Raw genomic sequence first — 24,067 nt, 5'->3', positions numbered from 1 at the left:
CTGCAGTTAAGTTTACAGCAGCAGGAAGAAGACATTGGAGAGGTGAAGAAGGAGAGAGAAAGAGTGATAGACCGGGGAGGGGAAGGAAGGAAATACAAAACAGGGAGAGGCACTGGGGGGGTGAAGGAGACGGATGAGTGAGAATAGAGAGAGAGAAATAGAGTGAGAGAAAGAGAGGGCAGAGTTTGCAAACGGGGAGAATAGAGGATGTAAAGGAGAGGGGCTAAAGGAAGGGATTGAAGACAGAGATAGAGGAATGCGGGGCGAGGGAGAGAAACAGGGCTTGGCGTACGGAGGGGGCAGAGAGGAGGAGAGAGAGACAGAGTGTCTGGCTGCATGTGTCGGGGCTGGACACAGGAGGACAGAGGGTAAGTGCATTCTACCTGCAATCTATCTTAAATCATTACAGTCATTTACTATTTTTATATCCTGCTTGTAATGTTGTATATAAAGTATATCTTCATGTTGTAAGGAAGGACATAGCACTTTCATAGATCTGGATATAACATCTGAGTGCATTGTCATCCTATGGAAGAGTTTCTTACAACCAGACATAAATATGATGTGACAAATGTGTCAAGGGCTGCTTGGACAGGAATGCATGATGCAGCTACTGGGGGCTATTTAATGGAGGCTTGCATGGCTCGTGTTTTAATATGCATCTATGTAGTCATGCATGGAGAACATTTTCACAATAGTATGAGTTCCAGCGAGTGAATTTATTTGTGGTGAGTGATTTCCATTCACACCTCAGAGTGTTTGTTATATGATAGTATGATAGTAGTGACAGTGCATGTTGTCGTCTTACCCATGTCGGTTTGATAGTACTAATTGAATCCCTGCCACTGAATGTGTCTGTTTTAGAGTGTTAGGCATAATACATTAACGTGTGTGTTGTGAGGGTTATTGATGAAGATGTCAGAGGTAATGGGAATGGTGATGGACCTTCCCCCTCGTCTGGGTGACTGAGTCTGTGTCTACCTGCCCCAGACTGGATCAATACTTTAATGCAATTGCCATTCACTTCAATTGGGACTGGTGCGCGTGCACGCACACACACACACACGCACGCATACGCACACACACTAACAAAAGTAAACGCAGACTTAGTGACTGTGTTGAAAATGACTATGCAAGTATGTAACACACAGAAGCTTCATGTGAAACACAGACACACACCCACACACAGTTCACAGTAATGGCGGTGGCTCCCTTGAACTCATTCACTATAGGGTCATGGGTTCAAGTCCCAGGTGGGAGGAGAAGTGGGGACGGGGGTTGGTCATGACCCTATCCTTCCTCTCAGACCCTCCCCCACTCTTCCTCACTTCACACTCCAGCCACCACAATGCTGAGACAGAGACCATCATCAAGGGCTGTAATCTGTCTTCTCATTCACATATATACACACGCATCTCACACACACACACACACCAATTCACTGACCCTGACATAGCAGTTCAGCAACATCAGACAGAGACCGAGTAAAACCCTGGCTTCCCCTTCGCTCTGTGTGTGTGTGCGTACATAAGTGTTTGCGTGTGAGGGTGTGTGAGGGTCGATGCTAAATGTTTATTTTGGTTGTTGTTAGCAGAGAGTTGTGCTAACAGTGGAGTGTTAAGTGTCCCCACTCCATCACTGTCTGTGTGGGTGCAATTAGCATGCTCTCTCTGTCTGCAATTTGTGTGGTTTGGTTTTCCTATCCTTGTGTGGACCAGAAGTCTGGGACCAGAAACCTTCACAAGGATAGTTAAACAAGTACAATTCAGACATTTGGCCAGTCCCCACAAGAAAAATGTTTTTTTAGGTTTAGGGGTTAGGTTTAGGGTTAAGGTTAAGAATAGGGCTAGAAATAAGGGTTAGGGGTTAGGTCTCGAGTTAGGGAACATAGGATTTTGAATAGGAATCAATTGTTTGGTCCCCACAAGGATAGTACAATAAATGTGTGTGTTAGACAAGTGGCTAAAACATTTTACTTCCAGCCCTGTATATATGTAGCCTACCAATATATGCATGTGTGTTTGTTTATGTGTGCAAATATATAAATAGCCTAGATGTTTTGGATATATGTATATGTTTATGTCTGTGGGTAATTATACATGTATAACGTGGGTTTTAATAAGTGTATAGGATACAGCTGTGTGTGTAAGTGGGGGTGTGCATGGGTGTTAGTATCTATTTAGATGTTTGTTGCTGGCGGTATGTCCATGTGATCTTGTTATGTGAGCAGCCAGCCCAGCCCCATGCAGGAGGAGTGCGGGAGCAGACAGACAAACACACGCATGGCCAAACCAGACAGACACACACAACCTCTCTTTCATAGGAAATGAGACCAGGTGACCTCTGACCATTCAGCCTGTCTGGAAACGCCAAGCCTGGAATCGATCAACACCCCCCTGCCCAGACTTTTTCCCTCCCTCCCTCCCTACCTCTACTCCTTCCAACCATTCCTCCTCTCCTTCCCCCCCACTTTCTCTCTACCCCGGTGACCCCCCTCACCCTTAACTCGCTCTCCCCTCCCCCACATACAGATGATCAACCCCACAGCGGCTATGCTATACCTCACTCAGCAGCACAGCAACCTCAAAACACTGAACAAGACCTACCGCTCCCTCTCTCTTCTTCTCCTCCTCTTGCTGGGTCTGAACCTCTGACCAAACACTGAACAAGACCTAACGCTCCCTCTCTCTTCTTCTCCTCCTCTTGCTGGGTCTGAACCTCTGACCAAACACTGAACAAGACCTACCGCTCCCTCTCTCTTCTTCTCCTCCTCTTGCTGGGTCTGAACCTCTCACCAAACACTGAACAAGACCTACCGCTCCCTCTCTCTTCTTCTCCTCCTCTTGCTGGGTCTGAACCTCTGACCAAACACTGAACAAGACCTACCGCTCCCTCTCTCTTCTTCTCCTCCTCTTGCTGGGTCTGAACCTCTGACCAAACACTGAACAGGACCTAACGCTCCCTCTCTCTTCTTCTCCTCCTCTTGCTGGGTCTGAACCTCTGACCAAACACTGAACAAGACCTACCGCTCCCTCTCTCTTCTTCTCCTCCTCTTGCTGGGTCTGAACCTCTGACCAAACACTGAACAAGACCTACCGCTCCCTCTCTCTTCTTCTCCTCCTCTTGCTGGGTCTGAACCTCTGACCAAACACTGAACAAGACCTACCGCTCCCTCTCTCTTCTTCTCCTCCTCTTGCTGGGTCTGAACCTCTGCTGGGTCTGAACCTTGACCAAACACTGAACAAGACCTACCGCTCCCTCTCTCTTCTTCTCCTCCTCTTGCTGGGTCTGAACCTCTGACCAAACACTGAACAAGACCTACCGTCTCCCTCTCTCTTTCTTCTCCTCCTCTTGCTGGGTCTGAACCTCTGACCAAACACTGAACAAGACCTACCGCTCCCTCTCTCTTCTTCTCCTCCTCTTGCTGGGTCTGAACCTCTGACCAAACACTGAACAAGACCTACCGCTCCCTCTCTCTTCTTCTCCTCCTCTTGCTGGGTCTGAACCTCTGACCAAACACTGAACAAGACCTACCGCTCCCTCTCTCTTCTTCTCCTCCTCTTGCTGGGTCTGAACCTCTGACCAAACACTGAACAAGACCTACCGCTCCCTCTCTCTTCTTCTCCTCCTCTTGCTGGGTCTGAACCTCTGACCAAACACTGAACAAGACCTACCGCTCCCTCTCTCTTCTTCTCCTCCTCTTGCTGGGTCTGAACCTCTGACCAAACACTGCACAGGACCCTGCTATGTCCCCAAAACATAAGGTAGGAGGCAAGTCTTTCTTTTTTTACCTTTAACTAGGCAAGTCAGTTAAGAACAAATTCTTCTTTACAATGACGGCCTACACCGGCCAAACCCGGACAATTGTGCGCCGCCCTACGGGACTCCCAATAACGGGCCGGCTGTGATACAGCCTGGATTCGAACCAGGATGTCTGTAGTGAAGCCTCAAGCACTAAGATGCAGTGCCTTAGACCGCTGCACCACTCGGGAGCATGTGTGTGAAATTGATGGCAATTTATGAGTTGTCATCTATACATGTCATTCTATATGCAAGTTAGATTTGGGATTTCCCACTGTACTTTGTTCAGTCAAATGTATTTTATAAAGCCATTTTTATATCCGCAGTTGTCACAAAGTGCTATACAGATACCCATCCTAAATCCCCAAAAGAGCAAGCAATGTTTTTGATCACTGCTTATGTGTACAGGTGTATGTAATCCGGATTGTGTGTTATGTTGCATTCTATATTGGGGTTTTATGTGTACAGGTGTATGTAATCCGGATTGTGTGTTATGTTACATTCTATATTGGGGTTTTATGTGTACAGGTGTATGTAATCCGGATTGTGTGGTTATGTTGCATTCTATATTGGGGTTTTATGTGTACAGGTGTATGTAATCCGGATTGTGTGTTATGTTGCATTCTATATTGGGGTTTTATGTGTACAGGTGTATGTAATCCGGATTGTGTGTTATGTTGCATTCTATATTGGGGTTTTATGTGTACAGGTGTATGTAATCCGGATTGTGTGTTATGTTGCATTCTATATTGGGGTTTTATGTGTACAGGTGTATGTAATCCGGATTGTGTGTTATGTTGCATTCTATATTGGGGTTTTATGTGTACAGGTGTATGTAATCTGGATTGTGTGTTATGTTATATTCTATATTGGGGTTTTATGTGTACAGGTGTATGTAATCCGGATTGTGTGTTATGTTATATTCTATATTGGGGTTTTATGTGTACAGGTGTATGTAATCCGGATTGTGTGTTATGTTATATTCTATATTGGGGTTTTATGTGTACAGGTGTATGTAATCCAGATTGTGTGTTATGATGTGTGTTATGTTATATTCTATATTGGGGTTTTATGTGTACAGGTGTATGTAATCCGGATTGTGTGTTATGATGTGTGTTATGTTACATTCTATATTGGGGTTTTATGTGTACAGGTGTATGTAATCTGGATTGTGTGTTATGATGTGTGTTATGTTACATTCTATATTGGGGTTTTATGTGTACAGGTGTATGTAATCCAGATTGTGTGTTATGATGTGTGTTATGTTACATTCTATATTGGTGTTTTATGTGTACAGGTGTATGTAATCCAGATTGTGTGTTATGATGTGTGTTATGTTATATTCTATATTGGGGTTTTATGTGTACAGGTGTATGTAATCCAGATTGTGTGTTATGATGTGTGTTATGTTACATTCTATATTGGGGTTTTATGTGTACAGGTGTATGTAATCTGGATTGTGTGTTAGTGTGTTATGAATGTTGTGTTTATGTTACATTCTATATTGGGGTTTTATGTGTACAGGAGTATGTAATCCAGATTGTGTGTTATGATGTGTGTTATGTTACATTCTATATTGGTGTTTTATGTGTACAGGTGTATGTAATCCAGATTGTGTGTTATGATGTGTGTTATGTTATATTCTATATTGGGGTTTTATGTGTACAGGTGTATGTAATCTGGATAGTGTGTTATGATGTGTGTTATGTTACATTCTATATTGGGGTTTTATGTGTACAGGAGTATGTAATCCAGATTGTGTGTTATGATGTGTGTTATGTTACATTCTATATTGGTGTTTTATGTGTACAGGTGTATGTAATCCGGATTGTGTGTTATGATGTGTGTTATGTTACATTCTATATTGGGGTTTTATGTGTACAGGTGTATGTAATCTGGATTGTGTGTTATGATGTGTGTTATGTTACATTCTATATTTGGGTTTTTATGTGTACAGGTGTATGTAATCCAGATTGTGTGTTATGATGTGTGTTATGTTACATTCTATATTGGTGTTTTATGTGTACAGGTGTATGTAATCCAGATTGTGTGTTATGTTACATTCTATATTGGGGTTTTATGTGTACAGGTGTATGTAATCTTGTGGTCCTTCTGTGGCTCAGTTGGTAGAGCATGGCGTTATGTAACGCCAGGGTAGTGGGGTTTTATGTGTACAGGTGACCACCCATTGTGTAGAATGTATGCACACATGACTGTAAGTCGTAATTGGATTGTGTGTTATGTTAAATTCATATATTATTTTATTATATTATTAATCTGGATTGTGTGTTACGTTATATTCTATATTGGGGACTTTTTAAACATGTATTTTTTCCATATTTACTAAGAAGCACCAGGTTACTGGTTTGCACCTATTACACACAGTAAAACATAGTAAAACAGGTTATGACACAGTAGGCTGTAGGCAGGTCTGATAGTCAATCTGTCTATAGCATTCATGTCCCAGTGAACATTCAACGCTGTCGGTGAGTTTGTGACTTTGAGAAACCATCGAGTGTTGAGTGTACCCTGCCTCTTGAGTTCACATCTTTGCACACACACTCGCACTAAAACACACACACACACACACACACACTCGCACTAAAACACACACACACACGCACTTAAACACACACACACACACACACACACTGGCACTAAAACACGCACACACACACACACACACACACACACACACTCGCACTAAAACACACACACACTCGCACTAAAACACACACACACGCACACACACTCACACTAAAACACACACACACACACACACACCTCATCTGGATTAGAGTACACACTGTAGCCCTTACCAAGATGGCTGCCAACGAGGTCCTTCAGTGAGCAGTGATGTTGCTATGAAAAGGCCTTATCTCTTCACCCACGATGATGTCATAAGGAAAAGGACCTATCTCTTCACCCACTATGATGTCATAAGGAAAAGGCCCTATTTCTTCACCCACTATGATGTCATAAGGAAAAGGCCCTATTTCTTCACCCACTATGATGTCATAAGGAAAAGACGCTATCTCTTCACCAACTCTCACAGAGCAGGGTCCCGGTTCACATTCATCGCTGTCGGTGGGTTTACATGCTTTGACTCGCCCGATGATGAATGACAACTGTGGCCAAGCCTGACCTAATTTCCCCCTGATGAAACATCCTTCATGTCTGCTGTCTGGATCTATCTGTCTGTCTTCCTGTCTGAAGGGATTAGTTATTACCTGTATATGATGATGAAACATCCTTCATGTCTGCTGTCTGGATCTATCTGTCTGTCTTCCTGTCTAAAGGGATTAGTTATTACCTGTATATGATGATGAAACATCCTTCATGTCTGCTGTCTGGATCTATCTGTCTGTCTTCCTGTCTAAGGGATTAGTTATTACCTGTATATGATGATGAAACATCCTTCATGTCTGCTGTCTGGATCTATCTGTCTGTCTTCCTGTCTGAAGGGATTTTAGTTATTACCTGTATATGATGATGAAACATCCTTCATGTCTGCTGTCTGGATCTATCTGTCTGTCTTCCTGTCTGAAGGGATTAGTTATTACCTGTATATGATTATGAAACATCCTTCATGTCTGCTGTCTGGATCTATCTGTCTGTCTTCCTGTCTGAAGGGATTAGTTATTACCTGTATATGATGATGAAACATCCTTCATGTCTGCTGTCTGGATCTAATCCGGATTGTCTGTCTTCCTGTCTAAAGGGATTAGTTATTACCTGTATATGATGATGAAACATCCTTCATGTCTGCTGTCTGGATCTATCTGTCTGTCTTCCTCTCTAAAGGGATTAGTTATTACCTGTATATGATGATGAAACATCCTTCATTTACATTTACATTTACATTTAAGTCATTTAGCAGACGCTCTTATCCAGAGCGACTTACAAATTGGTGCATACACCTTATGACAACCAGTGGAACAGCCACTTGCATCTAAATCTTGTTGGGGGAGAAGGGGGGTGAGAAGGATTACTTACCCTTACTTACCCTATCCTAGGTATTCCTTGAAGAGGTGGGGTTTCAGGTGTCTCCGGAAGGTGGTTTGCACCTCACACTGTCCTGGCGTAGTAAGGGAGTTTGTTCACATTGGGGGTAGAGCAGCGAACAGTTTTGATGGGCTGATGTCCCAGTGAACATTCAACGCTGTGGTGAGGTGACTTTGAGAAACCAGAGTGTGGATGACGCTGCCTCTTGTTTGGGTGTACACCTGACTAAAACAGAGCCTGGACACACTGAGGTGCACACACACGCACTCCCACACACACACTCCGTAAAACACGCACACACACACACACACACACACACACACACACACACACACACACACACACACACACACACACACACACACACACACACTTGTCTCGGACACTGGATTAAGTACACACTGTAGCCCTTACAAGATGGCTGCAGGTTAGCTATAAACCTTATCTCTTCACCAAGATGGCTGAACAGGTCCTTCAGTGAGCAGTGATATGATGTGCTATGAAAAGGCCTTATCTTTCACCCTGACGATGATGTCATAAGGAAAGGACCTATCTCTTCACCACTATGATGTCATTCCCTATTTCTTCACCCACTATGATGTCATAAGGAAAAGGCCCTATTTCTTCACCCACTATGATGTCATAAGCTGTCTGGCAGGGTCCCGGTTCACATTCATTCTTTGACTCGCCCGGATGAATGACAACTGTGGCCAAGCCTGACCTAATTTCCCCCTGATGAAACATCCTTCATGTCTGCTGTCTGGATCTATCTGTCTGTCTTCCTGTCTGAAGGGATTAGTTATTACCTGTATATGATGATGAAACATCCTTCATGTCTGCTGTCTGTCTTCCTGTCTGAAGGGATTAGTTATTACCTGTATATGATGATGAAACATCCTTCATGTCTGCTGTCTGGATCTATCTGTCTGTCTTCCTGTCTAAAGGGATTAGTTATTACCTGTATATGATGATGAAACATCCTTCATGTCTGCTGTCTGGATCTATCTGTCTGTCTTCCTGTCTGAAGGGATTAGTTATTACCTGTATATGATGATGAAACATCCTTCATGTCTGCTGTCTGGATCTATCTGTCTGTCTTCCTGTCTGAAGGGATTAGTTATTACCTGTATATGATGATGAAACATCCAGCCAACTGTCTGGATCTATCTGTCTGTCTTAGTAATCAAGACCTGTATATGATGATGACATCCTTCATGTCCTGGATTAGGACCTGCTGTCTGTCTTCCTGTCTAAAGGGATTAGTTATTACCTGTTGTATGATGATGAACATCTTCAGGAACTGGGACTATCTGTCTGTCTTCCTCTCTAAAGGGATTAGTTATTACCTGTTGATGATGACATCCTTCATGGTGTTGTCTGGATCATCTGTCTGTCTTCCGCTCTGGGAGGGGACACAATGGAGTTGTCACCTGTGATGATGAGATCATGTCTGCTGTCTGGATCTATCTGTCTGTCTTCCTGTCTGAAGGGATTAGTTATTACCTGTATATGATGATGAAACATCCTTCATGTCTGCTGTCTGGATCTATCTGTCTGTCTTCCTGTCTGAAGGGATTAGTTATTACCTGTATAAAAATTGTGATTTTGTCAAAGAGGTGAGATTTACTTTTCAATAAACACCCTAAAATGTATAACCTGAGAATTCTCATGTTGTATTTTATGAAATGTCATGATTTCACAGTATTCGCACACAAAAAAGGCTGGGTAAGGACATCAATGCAACACCTGTTTTTTCATGTGATGGTTACTCATAATTCATCCATGGAGTTTAAGTGAAGAGTCATTTTTACAGTACAGCCCTGTAAAACAATTAGAAATAAAGAGAAAAAGAGGTAAGAAGTTGACATAAAAAGGGTAGATAAAGAAAGGGAGAGTCTCCCTCAAATGAGATAAGAAGGAGAGAAGAGAAAGAGGGAGATTAGAGATGACAGAAAGAGGAGGAGCCATGTTTTTTCCTCCAGACAGCTCCAGTATATATACACTATATACACACTCACTCAAACACACAACACTGTCACTCTTACAACAAAAAACACACATTCACATACACTACACATGCACATAAACACATAACATACATAAGCATACCGATGCCACATAAACATACAGTACACACACACACACACACACACACACACACACACACACACACACACACACACACACACACACACACACACACACACACACACACACACACACACACACACACACACACACACACACACACACACACACACACACACACACACACACACGTTTACACTCACATGCTGCTGCTACTCTGTTCTTTTCCTTATTCTTATTATTATCTATCCTGATGCCTAGTCACTTTACCCTGCCTTCATGTACATATCTACGTCAAATACCTTGTTCCTCTGCACAGTGATATGGTACTGGTACTCCTTGAATATAGCTTCATTCTTTGTATTTTATTCCTCTTGTGCTAATATTTTTAGAAAATTGGATTGATTGATTGTCTATATGGCCTCCAGACAGCTCCAGTATGACTGTATGGCCTCCAGGCAGCTCCCGTATGACTGCATGGACTCCAGACAGTTCCAGTATGACTGCATGGCCTCCAGACAGCTCCAGTATGACTGTATGGCCTCCAGGCAGCTCCAGTATGACTGCATGGACTCCAGACAGCTCCAGTATGACTGCATGGCCTCCAGACAGCTCCAGTATGACTGTATGGCCTCCAGGCAGCTCCAGTATGACTGTATGGCCTCCAGACAGCTCCAATATGACTGTATGGCCTCCAGGAAGCTCCAGTATAACTGCATGGACTCCAGACAGCTCCAGTATGAATGTATGGCCTCCAGGCAGCTCCAGTATGACTGCATGGACTCCAGACAGCTCCAGTATGACTGCATGGCCTCCAGACAGCTCCAGTATGACTGTATGGCCTCCAGACAGCTCCAGTATGACTACTTGGCCTCCAGACAGCTCCAGTATGACTGTATGGACTCCAGGCAGCTCCAGTATAACTGCATGGCCTCCAGACAGCTCCAATATGACTGTATGGCCTCCAGGCAGCTCCAATATGACTGCATGGCCTCCAGACAGCTCCAGTATGACTGCATGGCCTCCAGGCAGCTCCAATATGACTGTATGGACTCCAGGCAGCTCCAGTATAACTGCATGGCCTCCAGGCAACTCCAGTATGACATGCTGAGCACTTGTTGGCTGCTTTTCCTTCACTCTGCGGTCCAAATCATCCCAAACCATCTCAATTGGGTTGAGGTTGGATGATTGTGGAGGCCAGGTCATCTGATGCAGCACTCTATCACTCTCCTTCTTGGTCAAATAGCCCTAACACAGCCTGGAGGTGTGTTGGGTCATTGTCCTGTTGAAAAACAAATGATAGTCCCACTAATTGCATGCCAGATGGGATGGCGTATTGCTGCAGAATGCTGTGGTAGCCATGCTGGTTAAGTGTGCCATGAATTCAAAATAAATAAATCACTGACAGTGTCACCAACAAAGCACCCCACACCTTCACACCATCACACCTCCCCCTCCATGCTTCACGGTGGGAACCACACATGCAGAGATCATCTGTTCTACTATTCTGCATCTCTCAAAGACACGGAACCAAAAATCTCAAATTTGGACTCAACAGACCATAGGACAGATCTCCACCAGTCCAATGACCATTGACCGTGTTTCTTGGCCCAAGCAAGTCTCTTCTTAGTATTGGAGTCCTCTAGTAGTGTTTGTTTTGCAGCAATTCGACCATGAAAGCCTGATTTTGTTACGTGTTTGTTTGGTCTTTGTCCTCGTGCCTTTACATGGCACGCTGTAATTTTGGGTAAAGAAATTTTAAAAACTATTACACATTCCTGCGCCTGATCCTTCACACAACGTGACTCTTTTTGTCTTTAAGTAATATATATATATATGATGGACTTTCTTTTCTCTTTGCTTATTTGAGCTGTTCTTGCCACAATATGGACTTGGTCTTTTACCAAATAGGGCTATCTTCTGTATACCACCTCTACGTTGTGACAACACAACTGATTGGGTCAAACGAATTAAGAAAGAAAGAAATTCGACAAAATAACTTATAACAAGGCACACCTGTCAATTGAAATGCATTCCAGGTGACTACCTCATGACGCTGGTTGAGCGACTGCCAGAGTGTGCAAATCAAAATCAAATCAAATCTTATCAGTCACATGCGCCGATACAACAGGTGAAGGAAGACCTTACAGTGAAATGCTTACTTACGAGCCCCTAACCAACAATGCAGTTTAAAAAAGAATACAGAAAAGAATAAGAGATAAAAGTAACAAGTAATTAAAGAGCAGCAGTAAATTAACAAAAGAGAGACTATATACAGGGGGGTACCAATACAGAGTCAATGAATAGACTGACGAGTTTCAGAAGAAAGATCTTTGTTTCTGGCCATTTTGAGCCTGTAATTGAACCCTCTGATGCTCCAGATACTCAACTAGTCTAAAGAAGGCCAGTTTTATTGCTTCTTTAATCAGAACAACAGTTTTTAGCTGTGCTAACATAATTGCAAAAGGGTTTTCTAATGATCAATTAGCCTTTTAAAATGATAAACTTGGATTAGCTAACACAACGTGCCATTGGAACACTGATGGCTGATAATGGGCCTCTGTACATCTATGTAGATATTCCTTTAAAAATCGGCCTTTTCCAGCTACAATAGTCATTTACAACATTAACAATGTCTACACTGTATTTCTGATCAATTTGATGTTGTTTTAATGGACAAAAAATGTGCTTTTCTTTAAAAAACAAGGACATTTCTAAGTAAACCCAAACTTCTGAACGGTAGTTGTCACGGTAGTGGTCTTAGTATTTTGTGTTTTCGTTATTTATTTGGTCAGGCCAGGGTGTGACATGGGTTTATTTTTGTTGTGTTTTCGTATTGGGGTTTTAGTAGGCATTGGGATGGCGGCTGAGTAGGGGTGTCTAGCATAGGTTGGCTGCCTGAGGCGGTTCTCAATCAGAGTCAGGTGATTCTCGTTGTCTCTGATTGGAAACCATATTTAGGTAGCCTAGGTTTCACTGTGTGTTTTGTGGGTGATTGTTCCTGTCTCTGTATTTGTTTTCACAAGATAGGCTGTATAGGTTTTCACGTTCCGTTTGTTGTTTTGTAGATTTAGTTATTTCATGTATCGTTCATTTTTTCATTAAAGAACATGAGTAACCACCACGCCGCATTTTGGTCCGACTCTCCTTCTACAGACGAACGTCGTTACAGTAGTGTATATTTTACACAATAAAGAAAATAAATTACGGGTCAACAGCTGAATATTGGTCCCAGTGTTGATGAAAGCTCAGAACGCTTATATTCTTGATCTGAGTTCTAATCGGGCCTGCCTCTTTGCGAACAAGTGGAGTAATGAACAGTGATTTGTTCGCTATGTTCACCTGCATTCCCCGGATTTGCCTCCTGGATTCTCCTTTATAACAGCGCGTTCACCACTCTTTCAAACGGCCAGTTCCGCCCTCTCACAGCACAGGCCAAGGTCCTGAGACATAAAACAAACTACCCTAGCTCGCAGTCAGCTCAAGTAGGTGAATATAGACACTGTGGATGTGAGATGCCGGTCAAAAGGCAATTTTTAAAAACGTCTCCCGACGTACTACAGACATCCCCCAAACAAACAAAAACCGACTCTTGGAGATTGACTGAACAAATAGTAGTTTATAGATATGTCAGTCAGGTGGCTGCCGGCAGAGACTTCTATTGCAGTAACATTGAAGGGCTCTGGCTAGTATTACTTAGCCAGCTAGAAGAATGAAGTATGAAGCTAACGTTAAATGGAGTCTACCTCAGCAGGAGCAAAAAATACTCTACTAGGTTCTCATAATAACCTTACTTTACAAAGAGTAGGATACTGAGACAGACAATGATGTGGTGCTGAGTGGTGAGGCTGAGCCAGGCTGCAATGCATGCAGGAGGAAGCACAGGAGACACAGAGAGAGGAAGGAAGCAGTAAGAGAGGTTGGTACAGTGGTTCCCAAACTAACAGTGGTTCCTAAACTAAACCCTGCTTATGGCCCTGAATAGGATGTCAAATGTAGTGCACTAGTACAGGTAAATGGCTGTCATCTCTGAGGCAGCACCTGTCAAAAGCTCTACCACAAAACCCTGAGCTGTGGTGGTTAGTGGTGGGGGTGACAGTACTTCAGGTCCCAGGGTAGGTTGATGTAACTGTGGTAATGTCCCTTAAAATAGCTGTCATCTGCTTCGGTTACTACATAGAAGCCTCTCCAAGCCAATGAAACAACAGAGGCAAACAGCCCCACCAATCAGAGACACACTTGAGGGGGCTTTGGGTTCTATATGAGCTTCTCTTTCAAACCATAAGCAAAATAATGAGGGGCGGCGCCTGAGGAGGCTTCAGTGAATGAAGTAACCTGGTCCAGGGCGTATCTCAATAGAATAGTCTGAAGTGGCTTCCTTACATTTACATTTACATTTAAGTCATTTAGCAGACGCTCTTATCCAGAGCGACTTACAAATTGGTGCATACACCTTATGACAACCAGTGGAACAGCCACTTGCATCTAAATCTTGTTGGGGGGAGAAGGGGGGAGAAGGATTACTTACCCTTACTTACCCTATCCTAGGTATTCCTTGAAGAGGTGGGGTTTCAGGTGTCTCCGGAAGGTGGTGATTGACTCCGCTGTCCTGGCGTCGTGAGGAGTTTGTTCCACCATTGGGGGCCAGAGCAGCGAACAGTTTTGACTGGGCTGAGCGGGAACTGTACTTCCTCAGTGGTAGGGAGGCGAGCAGGCCAGAGGTGGATGAACGCAGTGCCCTTGTTTGGGTGTAGGGCCTGATCAGAGCCTGGAGGTACTGAGGTGCCGTTCCCCTCACAGCTCCGTGGCGAGCACCATGGTCTTGTAGCGGATGCGAGCTTCAACTGGAAGCCAGTGGAGAGAGCGGAGGAGCGGGGTGACGTGAGAGAACTTGGGAAGGTTGAACACCAGACGGGCTGCGGTGTTCTGGATGAGTTGTAGGGGTTTAATGGCACAGGCAGGGAGCCCAGCCAACAGCGAGTTGCAGTAATCAAGACGGGAGATGACAAGTGCCTGGATTAGGACCTGCGCCGCTTCCTGTGTGAGGCAGGGTCGTACTCTGCGGATGTTGTAGAGCATGAACCTACAGGAACGGGACACCGCCTTGATGTTAGTTGAGAACGTCAGGGTGTTGTCCAGGATCACGCCAAGGTTCTTAGCGCTCTGGGAGGAGGACACAATGGAGTTGTCAACCGTGATGGCGAGATCATGGAACGGGCAGTCCTTCCCGGGAGGAAGAGGAGCTCCGTCTTGCTGAGGTTCAGCTTGAGGTGGTGATCCGTCATCCACACTGATATGTCTGCCAGACATGCAGAGATGCGATTCGCCACCTGGTCATCAGAAGGGGAAAGGAGAAGATTAATTGTGTGTCGTCTGCATAGCAATGATAGGAGAGACCATGTGAGGTTATGACAGAGCCAAGTGACTTGGTGTATAGCGAGAATAAGAGAGGGCCTAGAACAGAGCCCTGGGGGACACCAGTGGTGAGAGCGCGTGGTGAGGAGACAGATTCTCGCCACGCCACCTGGTAGGAGCGACCTGTCAGGTAGGACGCAATCAAGCGTGGGCCGCGCCGGAGATGCCCAACTCGGAGAGGGTGGAGAGGAGGATCTGATGGTTCACAGTATCGAAGGCAGCCGATAGGTCTAGAAGGATGAGAGCAGAGGAGAGAGAGTTAGCTTTAGCAGTGCGGAGCGCCTCCGTGATACAGAGAAGAGCAGTCTCAGTTGAATGACTAGTCTTGAAACCTGACTGATTTGGATCAAGAAGGTCATTCTGAGAGAGATAGCGGTAGAGCTGGCCAAGGACGGCACGCTCAAGAGTTTTGGAGAGAAAAGAGAGAAGGGATACTGGTCTGTAGTTGTTGACATCGGAGGGATGAGTGTAGGTTTTTTCAGAAGGGGTGCAACTCTCGCTCTCTTGAAGACGGGAGGGACGTAGCCAGCGGTCAGGGATGAGTTGATGAGCGAGGTGAGGTAAGGGAGAAGGTCTCCGGAAATGGTCTGGAGAAGAGAGGAGGGGATAGGGTCAAGCGGGCAGGTTGTTGGGCGGCCGGCCGTCACAAGACGCGAGATTTCTCCTTGTTCCCTCTCCTTAATCAGAACTGATCTAAAAGGAGAAGACATCTGAAAACATTATGGTTTAAGCCCACACAACGGACCTTCTCCTTAATCTGAACTGATCTAAAAGGAGAAGACATCTGAAAACATTATGGTTTAAGCCCACACAACGGACCTTCTCCTTAATCTGAACTGATCTAAAAGGAGAAGACATCTGAAAACATTATGGTTTAAGCCCACACAACGGACCTTCTCCTTAATCTGAACTGATCTAAAAGGAGAAGACATCTGAAAACATTATGGTTTAAGCCCACACAACGGACCTTCTCCTTACAAGGTCAATGCATGCAAAAGGAGAGAGAGCAACTTCGGACTATTGGCAAACACAGCATTTCCTGCAAAGCTGACTGCCTCCACACACAGTCTAGTCCTCTTTGACCCCCCATGACCTATGACCCCTGTTCATTATCTGAAGCATCTTCTGCCACGGTGGCTCAGGAGCAATTAGTGGAGCTGCAGTGATCATACATAACACTATAACTGACTTGGATTGGATCTGTACAGCCCCAAGAGAGAGAGAGAGAAATGTTATGCCAAGGATTGGATTGAGAGAGCGAGAGAGACAGAGAGAGACAGAGAGAGAGAAATGTCATGCAAAGGATTGGATTGAGAGAAAGAGGCCCCAGACTCCACTGATAAGCAGACATGCTAGCTAATGTGAAAACAGCAGGTCTGTGCCTGTGTGTGTGTCTCTTTACAGTCCCTGCTGTTCAATAAGGTGTATTTTTATCTGTTTTTTAAATCTGATTCTACTGCTTGCATCAGTTACCTGATGTGGAATAGAGTTCCATGTAGCCATGGCTCTATGTAGTACTGTGCGCCTCCCATAGTCTATTCTTGACTTGGGGATTGTGAAGAAACTGCTGGTGGCATGTCTTGTGGGGTAAGCCTGGATGTCCGCGCTGTGTGCTAGTAGTTTAAACAGACGCCCGTTTGCATTCAGCATGTCAACACTTCTTACAAAAACAAGTAGTGATGAAGTCAATCTCTCCTCCACTTCAAGTCATGAGAGACTTACATGCATGTTATCAATGTTAGCTCTCCGTATACATTTAAGAGCCAGCCGTGCTGGCGTTCTGAGCCAATGTTCCTTAGTCCCTCTTTGTGGCACCTGACTACACGACTGGACAGTAGTCTAGGTGTGACAAAACTAGGGCCTGTAGGACCTGCCTTTGTTACGCCCCTGAAAACAGGGGAGAAATAATCACGAGAGTGATACGGTGTTGTATTCTCAAGTCAACATTTAGTTCAATGAGAAAAGACCGCGAATTTCCCCAGGAATATGCGTGGAGACCAGAGCAATCGATCTCCGGCTCATTAGCTTAAGAGCATTTCGTAGATCACAGATTAACACTTTTAGGCACCACAAAATAAAGTAATCAATATAACGTTTACACATTACTCCCACAATTCGTACCCTTTGACAGATTTGAACTTTAACACAATTATATGAATGTTATCAATCTCTATCAACTAATACTGAATGCATCTTTTTAACCTTAGATGTTTTAAGATCCTCACATACTTTGAACTTACTAATACTTTTCAATGTATAACAGGCTATGAATATGTCCTTTAACCTGTCACACCTTGTTGACAATGTTGTTAAGAAGGCAGAGCAGCGCTTTATTATGGAGAGACTTCTCCCCATCTTAGCTACTCTTGCATTAACATGTTTTGACCATGACAGTTTACAATCCAGGGTTACTCCAAGAAGTTGTAACCTCAACTTGCTCAATTTCCACATTATTCATTACAAGATTGAGGTGAGTTGAGGTTTAGGGTTTAATTAATTATTTGACCCAAACACAATGCTTTTAGATTTTGAAATATTTAGGACTAACTTATTTCTTGCCAACCATTCTGAAACTGACTGCAGATCTTTGTTAAGTGTTTAAGTAATTTTACTGGATCTAGTAGCTGACATGTGAAGTGTTGAGTCATCCACCACATACATAGACACACTGCCATGTCATTAGTAAAGATGAAAAAAGTAAGGGACCTACACAGCTGCCCTGGGGAATTCCTGATTCTACCTGGATTATGCTGGAGAGGCTTCCATTAAAGAACACCCTCTGTGTTCTGTTAGACAGGTAACTCTTTGTCAACCATATACTGTAGCAGACTATGATCGATAATGTCAAAAGCCACACTGAATACTAACAAACATTATCATCAATTTCTCTCCGCTAATCATCAGTCATTTGTGTAAGTGCTGTGCGTGTTGAATGTCCTTCCCTATAAGCGTGCTGAAAGTCTGTTGTTTACTGTAAAATAGCATTGCATCTGATCAAACAATTTTTTCACAAAGTTTACTAAGGGTTGGTAACAGACTGATTGGTCGGCTATTTGAGCCAGTAAAGGGGGCTTTACTATTCATGGATAGCGGAATGACTTTTGTTTCCTTTTAGGCCTGAGGGCATATGCTTTCTTGTAGGCTTAGATTGAAGATATGGCAAATAGAAGTGGCAATATCGTCCGCAATTATCCTCAGTAATTTTCCATCCAAGTCGTCAGACCCAGGTGGCTTTTCATTGTTGATGGACAACTAAAATTGTTTTACCTCTTCCACACTCCCTTTTCGAGTGAATTCAAAATTACAATGCTTGTCTTCCATAATTTGCTCAGTTATACTTGGATGTGTAGCGTTGGCATTTGTTGCTCACATTTCATGTCAAGTTAGCAAATTTTGCCAATGAAAAATCATTAAGGTAGTTGGTAATATCAGGGATTTCTGTGATGAATGAGCCATCTGATTCTATGAATGATGGAGCTGAGTTTGCCTTTTTGGCAAAAATTGAATTTAAGGTGCTCCAAAGCTTTATCATTATGGTTAGTGACAGAGACAGGGACTGGCTGGTTGAAAGCTGCTTTTTCATTAGCTTTAAGGCGTGGGTCTGTGGAGTCTAGGGCCTCTCTCTTTCCCCCCCCTCTCTCTATCTTCCTTTTCTCTCTCCCATGCACAGGCCTACTCCTGTCCCTCTGCAGTCAGTCGGGTGTAAATCACAGTGAACACATGCTCATAAACCAGCGATATGAGGCCACACCTCACCCTACTCCTCTACACCAACCCACAGCCTTCCTTCCTCTCTTTCTCTAATAACGCCTTCAATCTCTCTACCATCTCCTTTCTCTCTCTCTCTCTCCCTCGCTCTCTCACAACTCCTCATATCCTCTTCACCTTATGATATCTCAGTCTTGTTACCCTTTTTCCACGCCTCACTTTCACATCTCCCTCACTCACAGCATCTGTCACTCTTCTGCCTCACTCCATCCCTTCCACACAACTCTCTCTGTCCTTCTCACCCGCTCCCACTCTATCTCTCTGTCTCCCCCATACCTATGTCTCTTTTGCTCCCTTCCCATTCTCCCTATCGCTCTCTGCCTCTCTCTCTCTCTCTCTCTCTCTCTCTCTCTCCCTGTCTGTCTCTCTCTTTCTCACTCCAACCAGCCTTCCCTTCCTTCCTCTCTCTCTCTTTCCTGCAGTTTTATGATCTTCAGCTGGGAGGTCAGTCACAGTACCAAGAGCACAAGGAGAGGGCAAACGAGTCAAAGCCAGGATCAGCTGATTTGGCTACTTCTACATGTCCTAGTCTTTTAAAGGCGTCCTTTGTTAATACAATAATAACGGAGTGCTTGATAATTCTGTAAATATGTGTGCATGTTGAGCATTGCATGACTGGTAGTGGTATCCTGTAACTGTGTTTTTTAAATAAATGTAGGCCTACAGTATGTGTGTGCTCTCCACTAAGAGCAGGAGAGGACAACCCCACAGCCAACATCCATGTAAACACTCCTAAACAACACACACCATCAAAGCTGCCACCATCTCCCTTAAGCTGAAACACAAGCCATTCATACCCGACTGAGATGACGATTGACGGCCTGGGACTATACCTGTTGTTCCAGTGATCCCCTTAGGAACCAGTTCAATGGCTTCTAATTTGGAATCGGAAGGCTTGTCAATTCAATCTACTGATCTCCAACTGCCACCCAACATTGAGGGGGTGAAACTCTTGTGACCTGTTGTCACAAACACACAGAGTACACAGATACAGTGTACTCACAAGTGACAGTAATACAGCGTTCCAAAATCAGTCTAAGAGTGTTCACTATGGCAGCAAAAAAGAAAATACTCCAAAAAGGAAAAACAATGGCAGCAGAAATGGGAAAGAGAGAGAATGTATATCTGAGTGTGAGAAAGAGAGAATGTATATCTGAGTGTGAGAAAGAGAGAGTGTATATCTGAGTGTGAGAAAGAAAGAATGTATATCTGAGTGTGAGAAAGAGAGAGTGTATATCTGAGTGTGAGAAAGAGAGAATGTATATCTGAGTGTGAGAAAGAGAGAATGTATATCTGAGTGTGAGAAAGAGAGAATGTATATCTGAGTGTGAGAAAGAGAGAATGTATATCTGAGTGTGAGAAAGAGAGAATGTATATCTGAGTGTGAGAAAGAGAGAATGTATATCTGAGTGTGAGAAAGAGAGAATGTATATCTGAGTGTGAGAAAGAGAGAATGTATATCTGAGTGTGAGAAAGAGAGAATGTATATCTGAGTGTGAGAAAGAGAGATGTATATCTGAGTGTGAGAAAGAGAGAATGTATATCTGAGTGTGAGAAAGAGAGAATGTATATCTGAGTGTGAGAAAGAGAGAATGTATATCTGAGTGTGAAAGAGAGAATGTATATCTGAGTGTGAGAAAGAGAGAATGTATATCTGAGTGTGAGAAAGAGAGAATGTATATCTGAGTGTGAGAAAGAGAGAATGTATATCTGAGTGTGAGAAAGAGAGAATGTATATCTGAGTGTGAGAAAGAGAGTATATCTGAGTGTGAGAAAGAGAGAATGTATATCTGAGTGTGAGAAAGAGAGAATGTATATCTGAGTGTGAGAAAGAGAGAATGTATATCTGAGTGTGAGAAAGAGAGAATGTATATCTGAGTGTGAGAAAGAGAGAATGTATATCTGAGTGTGAGAAAGAGAGAATGTATATCTGAGTGTGAGAAAGAGAGAATGTATATCTGAGTGTGAGAAAGAGAGAATGTATATCTGAGTGTGAGAAAGAGAGAATGTATATCTGAGTGTGAGAAAGAGAGAATGTATATCTGAGTGTGAGAAAGAGAGAATGTATATCTGAGTGTGAGAAAGAGAGAATGTATATCTGAGTGTGAGAAAGAGAGAATGTATATCTGAGTGTGAGAAAGAGAGAATGTATATCTGAGTGTGAGAAAGAGAGAATGTATATCTGAGTGTGATGTATATCTGAGTGTGAGAAAGAGAGAATGTATATCTGAGTGTGAGAAAGAGAGAATGTATATCTGAGTGTGAGAAAGAGAGAATGTATATCTGAGTGTGAGAAAGAGAGAATGTATATCTGAGTGTGAGAAAGAGAGAATGTATATCTGAGTGTGAGAAAGAGAGAATGTATATCTGAGTGTGAGAAAGAGAGAATGTATATCTGATGTATATCTGAGTGTGAGAAAGAGAGAATGTATATCTGAGTGTGAGAAAGAGAGAATGTATATCTGAGTGTGAGAAAGAGAGAATGTATATCTGAGTGTGAGAAAGAGAGAATGTATATCTGAGTGTGAGAAAGAGAGAATGTATATCTGAGTGTGAGAAAGAGAGAATGTATATCTGAGTGTGAGAAAGAGAGAATGTATATCTGAGTGTGAGAAAGAGAGAATGTGTATCTGAGTGTGAGAAAGAGAGAATGTATATCTAAGTGTGAGAAAGAGAGAATGTATATCTGAGTGTGAGAAAGAGAGAATGTATATCTGAGTGTGAGAAAGAGAGAATGTATATCTGAGTGTGAGAAAGAGAGAATGTATATCTGAGTGTGAGAAATAGAGAATGTATATCTGTGTGAGAAAGAGAGAAACTGAGATTATGTAAAGTGCTTTGGTCATCCCCAGTCTGCACACGCACAGGGGACCTGCATCACAGAGCCAGGAGAGCAAAGTCATAGCTCATCTCATAGCCCACCAGTGTGCTGGGGGGGTTGTCTGGGAGGAAAACAATACATACTGTATGGATGCTGTGAGTCTGAGACTGGGATGTGACTCTCATACCAAATGTACGTTTTTAGCCTACAGTTAAATGGTCTATTATGAAAACCCTTTCTGTTATTCTGAGTGAAGAGATATCGATTCAAAGTCCACCACACCTCTGTTGTTGATACATGCTAGGCCACCACCACATATACAGTGACTTCAGAAGTATTCATTATCCTTGACTTATTCCACATTTTGTTGCGTAATCGCCTGAATTCACCCATCTACACACAATACCCATTAAAGACAAGATGAAAACATGTTTTTATTAATTTTTGCAAATTTATCGAAAAGGAAATACAGAAATATCTAATTTCCCTAAGTATTCACATGCCCGAGTCAATACTTAGTAGAAGCACCTTTGGCAGAAAGTACAGCTTTGAGTTGTCTTAGGTAGGTCTATATCAGCTTTGTGTTGTCTTAGGTATGTCTATATCAGATTTGTGTTGTCTTAGGTATGTCTATATCAGCTTTGAGTTGTCTTAGGTATGTCTAGATCAGATTTGAGTTGTCTTAAGTACGTCTATATCAGCTTTGTGTTGTCTTAGGTATGTCTATATCAGCTTTGTGTTGTCTTAGGTATGTCTATATCAGCTTTGTGTTGTCTTGGGTATGTCTATATCAGCTTTGAGTTGTCTTAGATATGTCTATATCAGCTTTGAGTTGTCTTAGGTATGTCTATATCAGCTTTGTGTTGTCTTAGGTATGTCTATATCAGCTTTGAGTTGTCTTAGATATGTCTATATCAGCTTTGTGTTGTCTTAGGTATGTCTATATCAGCTTTGTGTTGTCTTAGGTATGTCTATATCAGCTTTGAGTTGTCTTGGGTATGTCTATATCAGCTTTGTGTTGTCTTAGGTATGTCTATATCAGCTTTGTGTTGTCTTAGGTATGTCTATATCAGCTTTTAGTTGTCTTAGGTATGTCTATATCAGCTTTGTGTTGTCTTAGGTATGTCTATATCAGCTTTGTGTTGTCTTAGGTATGTCTATATCAGCTTTGTGTTGTCTTAGGTATGTCTATATCAGCTTTGTGTTGTCTTAGGTATGTCTATATCAGCTTTGTGTTGTCTTAGGTATGTCTATATCAGCTTTGAGTTGTCTTAGGTATGTCTATATCAGCTTTGTGTTGTCTTAGGTATGTCTATATCAGCTTTGTGTTGTCTTAGGTATGTCTATATCAGCTTTGAGTTGTCTTAGGTATGTCTATATCAGCTTTGTGTTGTCTTAGGTATGTCTATATCAGCTTTTAGTTGTCTTAGGTATGTCTATATCAGCTTTGTGTTGTCTTAGGTATGTCTATATCAGCTTTGAACATTTGGATTTGGGCATTTTTCCCCATTCTTCCTTGCATATTTTCTCAAGCTCCATTAAGTTAGATGAGGAGCAGCGGTGAACAGCAATCTTCAAGTTTTTCTACAGATTTTCAATGAGATTTAAGTCTGGGCTTTGGCTGGGCCATTTAAAGACTTTCACATTCCTGTTCTGAAGCCTTTTCAGCATTATTTTGGCTGTATACTTGGGGTCATTCGCCTGTTGGGACATAAATCTTCTCCCAGGTCTAAGGTCATTTGCACTCTGAAGCAGGTTCTCATCAAGGATATGCCTGTATTTGACTTCATTCATTGTTCCCTTTATCCTCCTTTTATCCTTATCAGTATCCCAGTCCCTGCTGCTGAAAACCATCCCCACAGCATAATGCTGCCACCACCATGTTTTATGGTAGGGATGATTTTTGACGGATGATGAGCTGTGCCTGGTTTTCTCCAGACTTTGCATTCAGGCCAAAGTGTAAAACTATTGTCTCATCAGACCACATAATGTTATGCCTTATTCTCTGAGTATTTCACGTGCCTTTTTGCAAGCTCCAGGTATGCGTCATGTGCCTATTTCTCAGGAGTGGCTTCTGTCTGGCCACTCTCCCATAACGCCCAGATTGGTGTTGTGCTGTAGAGACTGTTCTGGCAGTTTCTCAAATATCAGCCGAGGAACTCTGTATTT

At 43.0% G+C, this 24,067-nt stretch overlaps 2 long non-coding RNA genes across 3 annotated transcripts; both read right to left on the bottom strand.

Annotated features, from left to right (window-relative positions):
• Positions 1 to 2,589: 2,589 nt before the first annotated feature.
• LOC127930390 (uncharacterized) lies at positions 2,590 to 3,761 on the bottom strand. Its single transcript, XR_008138050.1, has 4 exons — positions 3,367 to 3,761; positions 2,999 to 3,208; positions 2,813 to 2,928; positions 2,590 to 2,672 (listed from the first exon to the last, which is right to left on the bottom strand). It is a non-coding gene; the product is annotated as an uncharacterized LOC127930390 (long non-coding RNA).
• A 3,184-nt stretch (positions 3,762 to 6,945) lies between these two features.
• LOC127930101 (uncharacterized) lies at positions 6,946 to 9,398 on the bottom strand. 2 transcript variants are annotated; one of them, XR_008136762.1, is made up of 4 exons: positions 9,310 to 9,398; positions 8,765 to 8,930; positions 7,282 to 7,364; positions 6,946 to 7,031 (listed from the first exon to the last, which is right to left on the bottom strand). It is a non-coding gene; the product is annotated as an uncharacterized LOC127930101 (long non-coding RNA). The 2 variants fall into 2 exon arrangements; XR_008136763.1 differs by lacking the exons at positions 6,946 to 7,031; positions 7,282 to 7,364 and adding an exon at positions 8,518 to 8,612.
• Positions 9,399 to 24,067: the final 14,669 nt, after the last annotated feature.

This window comes from Oncorhynchus keta, chromosome 5 (assembly GCF_023373465.1).
Source record: "Oncorhynchus keta strain PuntledgeMale-10-30-2019 chromosome 5, Oket_V2, whole genome shotgun sequence".
NCBI classification, from domain to species: Eukaryota; Metazoa; Chordata; class Actinopteri; order Salmoniformes; family Salmonidae; genus Oncorhynchus; species Oncorhynchus keta.
The sequence above is the reverse complement of the archived record's forward strand: the minus strand, read 5'-3'. Positions and strand labels throughout refer to the sequence as shown.